The 15371-nt window shown below is 39.7% G+C and overlaps 1 long non-coding RNA gene across 2 annotated transcripts; it reads right to left on the bottom strand.

Moving 5' to 3' along the window:
• Positions 1-9028: 9028 nt before the first annotated feature.
• LOC107976315 (uncharacterized) lies at positions 9029-15127 on the bottom strand. Of its 2 annotated transcripts, XR_002937702.1 has the most exons (3): positions 14834-15127; positions 10178-10270; positions 9029-9466 (listed from the first exon to the last, which is right to left on the bottom strand). It is a non-coding gene; the product is annotated as an uncharacterized LOC107976315 (long non-coding RNA). The 2 variants fall into 2 exon arrangements; XR_001720190.3 differs by lacking the exon at positions 10178-10270.
• Positions 15128-15371: the final 244 nt, after the last annotated feature.

Below are 15371 nucleotides of genomic sequence, written 5' to 3'. Positions count from 1 at the left end.
CTCTTTTCATAGGAAAAAATGGTTTTCCAAGGTCATTACTTAAGAAATATACTAAGAGGATGTTTTAAGACAAAAGAATAGGAAGAAATGCTGGAACATTCCTCTAGATATTGCTACACTGAATTCCTAAGCAGATTTATATTCTCTTTTTGTGAACTATGAAACTCTCCAAAATCTATGGAAAGCAATCTCAGAACACAACAGGAGATCTAAATAAATTAGTTTTTTTATTACAGATAGTAGAAATTCTCTCTCCTCTTGTGTGCAGATGGTAACTAATAGGTTTGGTTTATTAAACTCTATAATAGTTTTTCAGTGGGATGTAAAGTCAGGGTTCATAAGATATCTCCTCTGGCAAATCTCATTTCCAGACTTTCCTAATTTTCTCTTAAATTAAGAAAAAAGGAAGTTCTGCTTCTGATATGTTTTCACAACTTTAAACAGCTTCTTTCAGGGCTGTTTACCAAGTAAGGACTGTGCAAGGTTAGACTGAAACTTCAAAGTGCTTGACAAAAACTGTCTTTGTTCCCCTTCAAGAAACAACTCTAAGGAGGCAAAACTCACAACTGGAGTATTCTAATACCTAGGCATAAAAACTACCAAAGCCCTAATGTTACTCTAAAATGCTTATACTAACCAGATAATGGCAAACAACAGCAATTCCAACTGGAGCAAGTGTTTAATAATTCTACAGCTACAAATGCATGACACATTCATGCATTTGCAGCTGTAGTAAAGGCCACTTTTAAAATTCCTCATAAAGCCCTCCAAAGCTGCATCTTACACTGAGAATGCACTAAGAAGCAGCTTCACCTCAGTTTTAAATCCTACATATCCCCCTATATTTAAAGGAATGATAATTTGTATATACCTCATAATGATCTCTTGCTGAGAAAGTAATTACCCTCATTTAAGAGTATGTATCAATGAATAATGATGAGATTGCTTTCAATTAAATGAATGCTGATACAGTAATGCTCCCATATGCACATACATATTTGGTAAGATGATGATGTTTCTTGACAATCAATATTTTCAAAGGCAATAATTTGTCTGCTCATGGTAACTCTCAATGTAGGCAGCTCAGTACTAATTGCCTTTTTATCCTAATTGTTTTTTTTAAAACAAAATAGGATGACAGATATCTCACATGTAAAAGCATAGTAACCTTTTCCCTATGTTACCGGCAAGTACCCTCACGTCTGCTTTTTCCATAAGTGGCTCTTGCACTGCCTCCCAACCTACTACAGGATTAAAATAGGACTAAATTGACCAGCAAGTCATCAATTGCTAAATTCCCTTAGCATTGATGTTTCAGCAGGTAAAATGCTGTAGGTGTGCTGTTATTTTTTGGAAGCCTATATCTCTCAAGATGGGAAAGTTTCAATATAATTTTAGAGGCTTCAACTCAGAGAACAGGCAGGACGAAACAAAAAAGAAAATGTTTTCATGTAAAACAATTACCAAGCAATAACAAAAAAAAAATGAAATCCTGTGCCACAGACAAACCTCTGTAAGAAACTCATATCTCTTACACTTGACTTTACACCTAACTTGGAAAGGATTATAAGGAATTGTCAGAGGAGCATCAATGTGGCAATGGGGCAGAATGATTTGAGCCTAAAGGGTTGCAAAGCAGGCAATATTGAGAGAATTTGGAGCAGACTTCTGCAGACATGTGACTCTAATACAGAAAGAGTACTGTGCCAGGAAGGAAAAGACCCCTCACCATGGTTTAGTTACTTTGCATAAATAAGTAATGGACTGTTATGCAGCCTCTATGAACCCCTGGTTTATCTTTGTTAGTTGGATTGTGCGTGTGTGCATGTTTCTATATCCACCACACTCTGAGATGGAAGGAGTAAGGAAAGTGTATTTAATAGAGTAAGGAAACACCGTCTAAGCTGCAAAGACAATGGTTTAATGGCCAGTGAGATGCCTCAGGATGTTTGCTGTGATGATTTTAGACTCTTGACTTTCTGGAAAAGGAAAAGGCTTTGGAAAAGGCTGAATGATGTTTGTGATGTGGGCCGTGAGGGGTCAGCCAGGTAACTGTCTGGGCTCTGACCCTTGGTGCTTGACTTGGGGAGGAATATGGATGTGGTCATACTGGGGTGATGGTTTAGGGGCCAGCAGGGTGAAGTTATGAGGAAAAAGGTGAGAGGCTGCTTAGTGAAGCCACACTGACTCCAACTTCTACACACATCGCCCTGTCCTGTGCTCATGATTGTTATGGGATGGAAAATTAGGCACTAATTAAGATTCCCTTGGTGACAGTTTGGTAGCTGTTTTGGAGGGACTATTGGCAGGATGGTGCCATGCCATGAGGTAAAGAGGTCTGAAGTAGAGCAGCGGAGAGACAGGTGAGAGGCCTCGCCAGGAGATCATCTGCAGGTAGGGATGTTACCAAATCTCTATTTGGTAATTTAATGCAGCCAGTCAGAGAGAGGCAGATATCCAGGGTAAGTGGAAAGAAGGTGAAGACTTTAAAGCCTCAGAAGACCCCATAAGAAAGGTATTGTGTTGAGTGCTATCCAGTCAAGATAATGCGAGAGTTTGGAATAATGATAAACTCTCAGAGTAACAGTTGAAGGCCATGGATTGCATGAAAATGCAGAGGCTAGCTCTCTTTTCTGTCGTTTGTCTGAAAACTGCTCGAGATGACTCACTGCATCGTATTCCTCTTTAGGACCACTGTCTTGTCCAGTGGCCTGGCAAAGTCGGTCTTCAGCACGTACGCGAAGCTGAGAGAAAGAGAGGGGAGCTGGCAGTGGGTTCCTGGGAATGATCACCACTGGGGAAGGCAGGCAGAGGATGTAAAAGGAGCTCACAGGCTGCGGACTGGTGGCGGGATAGGCACAAAAGCAGAAGAGAGGGCACCTGGAAAGAAAACAGGCTCCCAGGAAAAGATGCTAGTTGTAAAGCAACTTATGAGTTTGGATATCTGGACCCTTCCTGGTGACAGCAATATAGGTAGGATGTGGAATCGTCCCGAGATTCATGTGGAATTGGAGGAGGAAACCAGGGTGCAAAGCCAATGGGAAGGCTGAGTTTCAGGGACTTGCCTGGGAGAATTTGGCCACATCAGTAAACTCTGGTAGAAAAGTCAAAGGAGAGAAGAGAGAAACTTGTGATCTCCAGGGATGGTAGCTGCAGTCAGCTCCTGGGAAAGGTCTCTCCTCACAGAGGAACCTATTTGTTCATAGAGGTTATGAAATAAGAATAAACACAATGTGTCACATCACAGAAATAGAGTAATGCTAATCTACATATAATACACTTAAATACTATTGTTATATGACTATTTCACAATAAAAATGTTGTTTTGTACAAACTATGGTACATCCAGACAATGGAATATTATTTAGCTACAAAAGAAAATGTGCTATCAAGCCACAAAAATATATAAAGGAACTTTAAGTGCATTTTGCTAAGTGAAAAAAACATCTGAAGAAGCAACATGCTGTGTCACTCCAACTTTAAGATATTCTTTAAAAGGTAAAGCTATAGCAACAGTAAAAAGGTCAGTGTTGCCAGTGGTTCGTGGCACCGGTCGGCTCGGGGAAGGGATAAATAGGTGGAGCCCAGGTGATTTTTAGGGCAGTGAAACTGTTCTGTATGGGACTGTCATGGTGGATACATGGCATTGCAACATTTGTCAAAACCTACACAATGCGCAACACAGAGAGTGAACCACAATGTAAATTATGGTATGGACTCCATTAATAATCACGTACTGATATTGGTTCATCAATTGCAACAAATGTACTACACTAGTGCAAGATGTTAATAATAGGGAAACCATGTGTGTGGGTGGGGGAAAGTATATAGGAATTCTCTATACTTTCTGCATAATTGTTCTGCAAATCTAAAACTTCTCTAAAATATAAACTCTATTAAGATATTTTTTTAACCCAAAGAACTATAAATCATGCTGCTATAAAGACACATGCACATGTATGTTTATTGTGGCACTATTCACAATGGCAAAGACTTGGAGCCAACCCAAATGTCCAACGAGGATAGACTGGATTAAGAAAATGTGGCACATATACACCATGGAATACTATGCAGCCATAAAAAATGATGAGTTCATGTCCTTTGTAGGGACATGGATGAAATTGGAAATCATCATTCTCAGTAAACTATCGCAAGGACAAAAAACCAAACACCGCATGTTCTCACTCATAGGTGGGAATTGAACAATGAGAACACATGGACACAGGAAGGGGAACATCACACTCTGGGGACTGTTGTGGGGTGGGGGGAGGGGGGAGGGATAGCATTAGGAGATATACCTAATGCTAAATGACGAGTTAATGGGTGCAGCACACCAGCATGGCGCATGTATACATATGTAACTAACCTGCACATTGTGCACATGTACCCTAAAACTTAAAGTATAATAATAATAAAAAATAAATAAATAAAGGTACTTGTAATGAAAAAAATTTAAAAAAAGATATTTTTTAACAGCTATTTTGTATAAATATAGATTTAAACAGCTATTTTGAAAATGATAAAAGAATAGGAGTTGAATGGCACTTAGTATCTTTTAAAGCAATTTTAATTGAGATTTTGTGTATGCTAATGTATTAATAAAGGGAAAATTAAAAATGGCATGCTTTTAAATTCCATTGCTTTTTAAATATTACATAATTTACTCCACTAAAAATTTTACTCCAATAAAAATCCTTATTTTTTTGAGTTTTATAATGTATATTTATTTTTGTGTTATTAATATTTTAATCATTTCCTTCTGAAGAAGAATAATAGGAGAAAAATAAAATCTTGCTTGCCCATGGAAAAACATATTAGTTCACATATTTAGGAGCGGACACTAGCTATTTCACCCTTGGCTCATGAGGAGAGATTTCATTTTAATCCTCTTAAGTAAATGAGCTCTGATAAACAGATATGCTTTGTAAGATGTGTGCAGAACCCTTAAATTGAATGATCACTTTACATGAAAATTCATAAAGTGCTACAAACTGGAACCAGTATTTCATCTAACTCAATGTCATCATCAAAGTGTCTGCCAATGAATAAACTCTTATATAAAGGATGTGTGTGTATGGCCAACTTTATCTCTGGTAAGCGGGAGAGTTAAACTCAGCATCCATTCAAAAACCATGTTGTACATCTCTGTCATTCTTTCACAACAATTAGTAAAAGAAAGAAATGACCAGTCCAGGCAAATAACCCAAAATATGTGTTATATTCCAGTGGAGAGAAACTTATTCTAAAATTCAGGGATTCTCATGGTGCTGTACTTTGTAAATAGTGAGAAAAAGACAGTACATCATGATTAATCCAATGCAGAACAGTAAGGGGTGTTTATGAATCAACACCCCAATCACTGCCCAGAAATTACATTATGGTGGGAGAAAAAAGTGAAATTCAATCATGATATCATAGCAGTGTCAGTGTGTGGGACAGCCTCATCAGCTCCTTCTGGCATTTCACCATCTTCAACTCAGGAAAGGTCACTGTCTCCCATGAGAGATCAGGCCAAGGGCCCCTTTCCGTCATCTGCTGTTCATTTGGCAGCTGCTGGGTGTGTCTTCTGAGGACCCATCACGAGGTCTCTGATTTATGAGGTGTGCTTATATTTGGCTCTGAAGCTTGCTGCTGGACAAGCTGATTTAATTCCTTCTGTGTCTTTCTCTGGCACAGAAAGAAATAAAAAAGACATAATTATATTCATTTAAGAAGTTCCTTTTATTTTTTAAATGTAGGCACAACACTAGTGGTTACTTCTCAGGGAAGTGGAGAAATAGAAATAGAAATGACTTACTTGTGTATTTGTGCTTGTTTGTAAATCATACAATTTTTAATGAAAACATATGCAATAAAGCTGCTTGTGTCGTCAGTGCATGGTTTGTGGCTAGAAAGTGGAGACCTCCCGGGCTCTGTCTTGGATACCTTCAGCATCTCACTCTAACTGGAGAAAACCTACCCACGTGGTTCCTATAAAGCATGCTCTGAATGGAAATTTCCTCTGGGGTTTCTTAAACTAGCTCAGTCCATGACTTGCCAGACTCTCCCCTTTAAATCTTCCAACTTGAGCTGTGGCTGATTTGGGGTGGAAATACAGATGAAAACAGATATATACTTGGGGTGACCTTTTGTCAAGATCTGAAGGCAAGCTGAGTTCAGAAACTCACACACCCTTTTCACATTAAGAAAATTAACTTGGCAGAGGTATACGAGGCATCTCACAAATCCAGGAAGACAGAATTGGCGTTTTCAATGAATCACAGTCTGTGAATCAGCAGTCGACTGTGGCTACCTGTCAGCTCCAAATAGCAGAATTCTAATTTTGTAGCAGCTGGAGACGCAATTTCAAAGTTCTCTTCTAATTACAGAATGCCCAGAGCTCTCAGGACGGAGTCACCTTTGGTGTCACACACTTAGGACATTTGTAGTTCAAGTTAAAACATGGCCAGTGGTCAATAGCCCTTCAGAACCCTCAAAGCAAAGCAAACAATGCTGTGCTGCATTTATGCAGTTATAGATGAAGACACACACTGCATAAACCAAAAATTGCTAGACTGCAGTGTAAATGCACTAAAATATATGTTGGTCCTGATCAAAGCCACTGTCGATTAATTGGATATACCAATATTTCCCAGCCTACAAAACCAGTGGCAATCTTGCTTTTACCTGGTGGAGATGATGGGGAGAAGTGGACACTGTATCATAGCAGAAAGAACATCTCCTTGACTTAACCACTGCACAGCTTTTTCCGTGTGCTCTGTAGTATGGCTCTCAGGGTAGTGTGATTGTTTTCTGTCGCTTACTTCTATCACACTTTGGGTACCTCAGGAGGGGTTACTGACCTAATAACTGTTATAATAGTAGTATTTATTGAGTACAAGTATGTAACAAATGTATCTCATTTGACCCTCAATGTATTACCCTATTTTGCAATTGAAGCAGTGGAGACTTAGAGAGGTTAAGTGACTTGCTCAAAGTAACATGGATCAGGTTATTAAACTTTAGCTTGCATCAGAGACCCCGGAAGGGCTTATTAAAATTCAGATCGCTGGGCCCCACCTCCAGAGTTTTAATTCAGAGATCTGGGCTGGGGCCTGAGAATTTGCATTTTTAACAAGTTCCCCTATAAGGCTGATCCTGGACCGGGATCACAGTTTGAGAACCCCTGGCCTAGATGACTAGGGGCAGACATGGTCCCCTGTCCTGCATCTGGGTGACTCTGAGGCCCATGCTTGTTCCAGAGCCCCAGACTCACCCATGGTCTCCATCTCTCTTCCAGAGCCTGAGCGCCCATTACATGAGAGGATTTCAAGAAATGTGAATTGACCTGCCCCCACCTGTCTCCCAACCTGCAACATCCCCTGTTCTTTTTCTAATTTACTCCTTCAAGTGTCAAGTTTCAAATGTCACTTCCTCAGAAAGGCCTTTAATAAAATAATGTATAAGCGAGCATTCACTCAAGTTTATCTGTTAAATGTAAGTCTTCCTCTTCAAACCCCAAGGCCCGTGAGTCTCTCATCTTTCCTCTTCTTCTCAGAACAGAATCATGTCCCAGCATGTAGCACAGTACTTGGCACTTAGGAGGTACTCAGAAACTATTAATCAGTAAGTGGAATGAGAGAAACTTTGAGAGATCTGGTCCTAGGTTTAGTATCTATGAGTTGTGTGGAATTGAGTCAATGCCTTGATGTTCCCAAATCCTAAACCTCTCATTTAAAACATAGATAGCATTGTATGAGGATGCTTTTAAATAAGCTCATGAAGCGAAAGTGATGCTTTAGAAATGATCTCAGCTCCAAAACCGATGGGAGCTTACAGTTGACACTCAGTAGTTGCTGGTTGAATTGAATTCGATTTGGCTCATTTAGATAGAGTGATTTTACTCTATCCAAGATTCTTAACTTTAACAGGTATTCATTTGGGGACATCAAACATCTCTGTTGTTGGTTATGTCTTAGGGAGCTTAGAAGTGGTTCCACCGTGTTCTGATTTCCTTTTTATCGCAAAGAATAAAACAATGCCAGTCACCTTTAAATGTGTTAGTATTACATGTCACGTGCCTTAAAGAATGATCTGATAGGTCTTCATTTGCCAACTGAATTCCTTCTCATAAAGCTTTGTTGTGGGTTAAAATGTGGCATTAGAGTGTCTTTCTAAGGCTTCCCATACCTATTAGCAATATGTGTAAGCAAGTAGCCTATTTATAAAAATCATCTTCTGAAAAATCTACACAAATACAGCAAGCAGAAGCAGGCAGAGAACAGAAAGATTCATTAAAATACAGCGGAGCTCTCTTTTTAACAGGAAAGGAACTCTTTCCTACTTTTAGTTTACAAACACCCCCCTCTAAATAGCTAGCATATGTCAAATTACATACGTGTCAAAGTACACAATTACCAACAATTCATTTTAAGTTCCTCCATATTTATAACCTATGCCATTGCTCATGTTATATTTTACCTACACGGAAGGACACAGTTGAAAGGAGAGAAACTTGGGATTCTCCCTTGGCAGAGTTTAAGCAACCCTCAATCTTAATGTCCTCCACTAAACAACTAGCTCAAATGGTGGAAACTCCATTTCTGTAAACATTTTTCCTAATGTGGTGATGGTGTTTACACAACTCAGGGCAGAATCTTTCAACTTTGCCTTTTCAGGGCAAACCCGTGCTTGAACAACAGCAGGTGGACTCTGGATAGCACACACCTCAACGCTGCCAAAGGGGAAAGAAGGTTTGTGTTTCCTATTTGAGAATGTGGCCTTAGAGATGATGCTGGTGGAAAAGTCCTTTTTCTGGCTTTTCTTTTCCCTTAGAAGCCAAACCTCACAGGTGTGATGACAGGGCAAAGAAACAAATAGGCTAAGGCTAATGTGAATCCAGGCACCTGTCCAATACTTTGGCCCTGGAGAAAGAGAAATAGTGAGAGATATATTCACAGACTAGGCATGGTATGCTCTTCTCTTGTGTCTGATTTACAAAGTCAGCTGTCAGGAGACTGAGCAGAGAGTGATTTATTGTAAGCCGTGATGACTGCCATATCTCTTTGTATTAGAACATGGGTAACTCCTAAACAGTAAGTTGTTGTTGTTGGTTCTCAATCCAAGAAGAAATGTAGCTAATGTATTTGAAGAAAGACCATCTTGCAAGAGCAGTGTTCAAAAATCCATTTCAATCCATAAAGATAACAAGGTATTGAATTTCTAAATCACCCATGGCTGAGTAGCTTTAGCTAACTTTGCAGATGTTGTGAAAGAGCTCTCCCAGCATCTGGGAACTGAACTATGCCTTCCATTTTCTGGAGGAATACAGGGAAACCAGGCAGGTTAATGCCTTTCCTGACGTCCCAGAGGAGGTCAGTGCCGGAGCCATGATTTACAGCTTGACTTCCGAATTTAGGGGAAATTCTTACAAAATCAGGCCATTCTTGTGATATGGAAACCTTGGAGAACTTCAGGAACAGGTGTCCTGCAAGGCAACAAAGAGAGCTTGAAGTTAATTCCAGGCTCATTAGTGATATTCTCAGTAAAGAAGGACGCTGAGCTTAGCTTTTCCCTGTTGCTGATGCAGAAAAAGAGTGGAAATGCAAACAGTGCCTGCCAACTGTTTCTTGCTGACTCAGGAAGTTCTTAGTTCAACCACTTTCAGTTGCCTTCCTTCAGATCCTTTGTGTTTTGAAACAAGACCTTCAGTGACACTGCTTACACCCCAGAGCAATTTGAGTGCTATCAAATATTCCATCTACAGAGAATGAAGGATGGGGCATCCACACTTGCCCTTCAGTCCCTTTGTCAATATTTGTGCCTCCCACTGCCGGAGGCTGCAATTCCATAGAAGGGGGCCATGGAATCTATTGGCAAGCACACTTTGGCCAGAGAATGCCAGTGCACAGGCCCCATTTGGAGCTGGTGTGGGGAGCAACATGCTGCCGTGGGGGGGTCACAGACCAAAGTGGGGAGCCAGGCCTCAGGCTCTTGCCAGGTGGCCATGCACAGAGAGGCCTGTCTTTGTTGTCTGAGTCCCTAGTTCAGTGTGCCCTCCTTTCTGTTGTCCTTACTAACCTCTTCTCTCCTATTTTCTCTTCCTCATACGCCTTCCTCTCTTCACATTCCCTTTCTACTTCCCCTTCCACCCTGCCTTTAAGGCCACATTTTCCTGGTGGTCCTTTTCCAAGCTAACCTCATCCTGGCTCCCATATGAGCATGCTGCTGGGTGCTTCAGGGTATCTCCATGTACTTTTCTCCTACATGGGGCTCTGGAGCAGAAACTTGCCTGTAAGATTGAAAATAAATATGAACACACAGGCTATGGAGAGAAAAAAGCTTTGAATATGTTTTTAAGTAACCTTAGTCAAATACGATTTATCAGATTTTATTTGGCAAGGAACAATTCACGAATCAGACAGCACTCAGAACTGGGAGAGGTTTGAAGAGCTCTGCCAAGCAGCATGAGCAGTGACCTTTTATAGGCTGCACACAGAAACAAAATAGAGAAATCACCTGGTTGGCTATAGCTGGACATTTGCCTTATTTGTGCATGGTGGGATGAATTTGCTGCCTGTGACTGGCGAAATCTGGCTATTTGTTACAAAAAATATACCACTAAGTTAGGTTTCTGTTAGCTTATGTACTAAGTTAGGTCATAGTTCATTAAGTAGGAACTCAAAGTATGAAGATAGTCTCAGGCTAATGGCCTCCTGCTTGTTTTTCTTTAAAAAATATAACATATATCTATGTGTTATCAGTGTTCATCTCTGGATATTCATTCTCCCTTTTATATAATTTTCTATTATATTCAATTAAAAATTTTTTAAAAAGCAATGCACTCAGCCATTTCCTTGAAAAATCACAAGGTCAGGAGATCAAGACCATCCTGGCTAACACAGTGAAACCCTGTCTACTAAAAATACAAGAAAATTAGCTAGGCGTGGTGGCGGGCGCCTGTAGTCCCAGCTACTTGGGAGGCTGAGGCAGGAGAATGGCATGAACCTGGGAGGCAGAGCTTCCAGTGATCTGAGATCGTGCCACTGCACTCCAGCCTGGGTGACAGAACGAGACTCCATCTAAAAAAAAAAAAAAAAAAACCTACAGAAAGTAAACACCTAGCTCTTCCTGAAATTATTTTTACCAAAGTTTTTTGTTTCTTCAGCAAAAAAAGTAACATTTTATTTGAAGGCTATTTTCCATGTAAGGATTTTGCTAAAATTCAGTCTCCATCATTCCAATTATTTCTTGATAAATACTAAAAAGAAATATGTATATTGGGTAAATTTCAATTAAACCTAGTATTTAGTTTAGTAAATACTAAATGTGCCTGAGACATACCTGTTTTTTTAAAATAGAGACACTTCATATTGTATTATGTAGAGATTTGAGATACATACTCGGTGTGTTATTTTCCCTTGCCTTTTACTGCAAAAAATTTGAAAAATACAGAAAAAAATAGAAGTCTGTGAAAATGACCATATACTAGCTACCCAGAAAATTCTAACTTATATTTTTTCTTTATGACATATCTGTAAATTTATATATACCTCTATTTATCCATCAATCCATCTTTTTTTTTTAAAAAAAGTACTATTTTTGAGCTCAAATAGCCCTTTCAGAGAGAAATGAAGCCTTAAGTAGCTAGCAAAATGCTTTGGTCAATATGCATACCAAGCAGGATAAGTTGGCTAGAAAACACTACTTGAACCTTTATTTATTTTATTTTATTTTTTGAGATCGAGTCTCGCTCTGTTGCTCAGGCTGGAGCGCAGTGGCACAATCTCGGCTCACTGCAACTTCCGCCTCCTGGGTTCACGTGATTTTCCTGCCACACCCTCCTGAGTAGCTGGGATTACAGGTGTCCGCCACCACATCCGGCTAATTTTTGTATTTTTAGTAGAGACAGGGGTTTCACCATGTTGGCCAGGATGGTCTCGATCTCCTGACCTCGTGATCTGCCCACCTCGGCCTACCAAAGTGTGGGGATTACAGGCGTGAGCCACTGCGCCCAGCCTACTTGAACATCTTAATTCTATCTTTCCACTATTGAATTTGATTTTAACTGCCCAGTTTTTAATATCTCTTTTTCTCTTTGCCATAATGTGTTTTGTTTGTCCTATTCATCTTGTAATAAACACTTTCCTTTCTTTGAACAAAAAGAAATGATTTATGAAAATATATAATTTGTATAAATTATATTTTCACTTTGCTTTCTCTGATGAAAAATAAGTGGTTTCTGACAAAATACAGTTTTAATAAATATTAATAGACAATATTTTATATGTAATTTAAGAAGAAAAGTATCTTTTTATTAAAACATAGTCATTGCTATCTCCTCAGTACACATCAAGCATTTGCAATCTTTTTTTTGTGTACCAGAACCCTTTGTAAAATTGTACGCTTGAATTCTACGTAAGAACATGAGAATTTTAGGCCCAGCTTTTCCTCTGGTCTCTAGCTAACCCATTCTCCATTCATTCATTCATTCTTCTTCTTCTTCTTTATTTATTTTATTTTATTTTATTTTTTATTTTTATTTTTTTGAGATGGAGTTTCACCCTTGTTGCCCAGGCTGGAGTGCAATGGTGTGATCTTGGCTCACTGCAACCTCCACCTCCAGGGTTCAAGCGATTCTCCTGCCTCAGCCTCCCAAATAGCTAAGATTACAGGCATCTGCCACCACACCTGGCTAATTTTTCTACTTTTAGTAGAGATGGGGTTTCACCATGTTGGTCAGGCTGGTCTCAAACTCCTGACCTCAGGTGATCCACCCACCTTGGCCTCCCAAAGTGCTAGGATTACAGGTGTGAGCCACCAGCATTCTTCTTAAAAGTGGTTTGTATTATATCATTTTCAGCTTAAAACTCTCATCAGCATCCTTTCATAGCAATTAGAATAAAATCCTAATCCCTTATCATATCCATAGGTCCTCTGAGATCAGACCATGTTCTCTGCAGCCCGGCCTTGGTACTAGTCCTTTGCTCACTACACTTCACCTCACACTCTCCCTTGGTTTCCACAAACCAAATTTCAAAGACTCAAGTTTCAAAACTCAAATCTTGGTTCAGCCACAGGATTTTGCACACGCTGTTTGCATTGTCTGAACAATTATGTGCTTGACTTCTTCATGTCATTTACTTAAATGTTAACTCCTAGGTGAGGATTTTTCCCATCATCTCACCCAAAGCATTTCTCTATGCCTTTTCTTACCTTCATAATATATCCTTTGTGATAACTTGCATCTATTTTAATTATCTCTTTACTTATTTTTATATGTTTCCCCTGTGAAAAGGCAAAGCTTTTATTTGTTTTGTTTATTACAGTAATCCCCACCTTTAGAAGGATGTTTGGCACATACTGGCACACAGGGAATATTTGTTGAATAAATAACTTGCAATAGTCATTAACTTTTAGATTTGAGTTGTGCAGCTACTTTAAAACACTTGGTATATGTGTGTTGTTTTCCCAGACATCTCCAATTGCTAGTTTTCATTCAAGTGGTATGTTTTATAAAGCTCACATAGATCATCCTTGAAAATGCAGATTCCTTGAAATTTCAAGACAGCAGGATTAAGGAGGGATTCTTGAGTCTGAATTTTTAGCAAACTTCCCAAGTAATTCTTATGTGCAGGCAGTTTGTTGACTACAACCTGTTACAAATTCTTACTATGCGATTTTGAAAAATAAATAATAAGTGATCAATTGCTAGCACCACTTCTGGAAGAAAAGTCAGCACTTTGGACACCTTGAGATCTAACTGTGCCTACCAAGTAATTTTTGCCCTGAATGTAGAAAATGGAAGGAGCTACACAGAAAGTGTGCTTTCATGTTATCTACCTTGCCCATGATGACTCAACTCACTCCAAGTCCTCAGTGAAGTAAGATGAGTTGGAATCTTTATATTTTATCCCTTTCAATTCAGAAATAATACTGCTAGTAAAAAGAGAAAAACTCACTCCTGCAAGAACTAGTGTTAAGTAATGATAAGTGTAGTCGGTTGTATTACATAAGAGTTTTTTTTTTATTATCCACACAGTCAAAAGGATGTCATGATCCACATTCTCCAAAAACTGTTCTCATGCGCTAGAAATAATTTAAAGGTTATCGTATCTGCATTATGAATACAATTGCTTGATTTTGTATGCAGATGAGTTTAACATAATAATACTCAATACAATATATTATGTATTTTATACACACATAATACATAATAAATGTATGTTGGGTTGTACTAAAATCTGTTTCTACCCCCAGAACACTTATGATACCAAATGTGTGGGTATTTTGGGGTTTGGAGTGCAGTGGCGTGATCTCGGCTCACTAAAACCTCCACCTCCCGGGTTCAAGCCATTCTTGTGCCTCAGTCTTCTGAGTAGCTGGGATTACAAGCACCCATCACCATGCCCAGCTAATTTTTCTATTTTTTGTAGAGGCAGGGTTTCGCCATGTTGGCCAGGCTGGTCTCGAATTCCTGGCCTCAAGTGATCCACCCGCTTTGGCCTTTCAGAGTGCTGGAATTACTGGTGTGAGCCACCGCACCCAGCACAGTGGGGTTTTTTTTGCCCCCCTCACACCAACAACCAATTCTCTAACTGTCTGGACACCAACTGGTGTTCTACAATTTAATTCAATTCTGACACCACCTGGAGTTAGCATCAGAACCCAGAAAGCGAGAGCTGAGTCCCACAAGGCTGCCCCCACTTCAGATGCCAAGTGCAAGTCCCAGACCAAGATCAGATCAGCTGGACCGTTCGACCAGCTGTAAACTCAGGCGGTTCCCACAGTTCCCTCCTCAGTTTTAATAATTAGCTATGATGGCTCACAGGACTCAGGGAAACACTTTACTTACGTATATTAGCATATTGGAAAGGATGTTATGAAGGATACTGATGAACAGCTGGATGAAGAGTTTCACACGGTGAGTTCTGGGGTGTCTGTCTTGTGGTTAGGGTGCATCACCCTCTTGGCATGGTGGCAGCATTACCTGCCTGGAAACTCTCTGGACGTCATCATTAAGGGGTTTTATGGAGATTTCATCACATATGCATGGTTTATTATTAACTCAATCTCCATCCTCTCTCCCCTACCTAGAGTTTCAGGAGAGTGGGGCTGGAAGTTCTAGGTTTCTAACCAAGATTTGGTCTTTCTAGTAACCAGCTTTCATTCTAAAGCTACCCAGAAGCCCACCAAGAGTCACTTCATTAAAACAAAGGATGCTCCTATCACCCAGGAAATTCCAAGGGATTTATGAGCTCTGTGTACGATTCCCCTGTCACCCCCATTGCTTAGGAAATTACAGGGTCTCTTTGTCAGGAAATGGGGACAAAGATTAAACAAATATTTATTATTATGCCACAGGTTGCCAGTAGACCATTCTAGATCCCAAA

Source organism: Pan troglodytes, chromosome 7 (assembly GCF_028858775.2).
Source record: "Pan troglodytes isolate AG18354 chromosome 7, NHGRI_mPanTro3-v2.0_pri, whole genome shotgun sequence".
In the NCBI taxonomy this organism is placed as follows: Eukaryota; Metazoa; Chordata; class Mammalia; order Primates; family Hominidae; genus Pan; species Pan troglodytes.
Note: the sequence above shows the minus strand (reverse complement) of the source record. Positions and strands in the feature narration are given on the sequence as shown.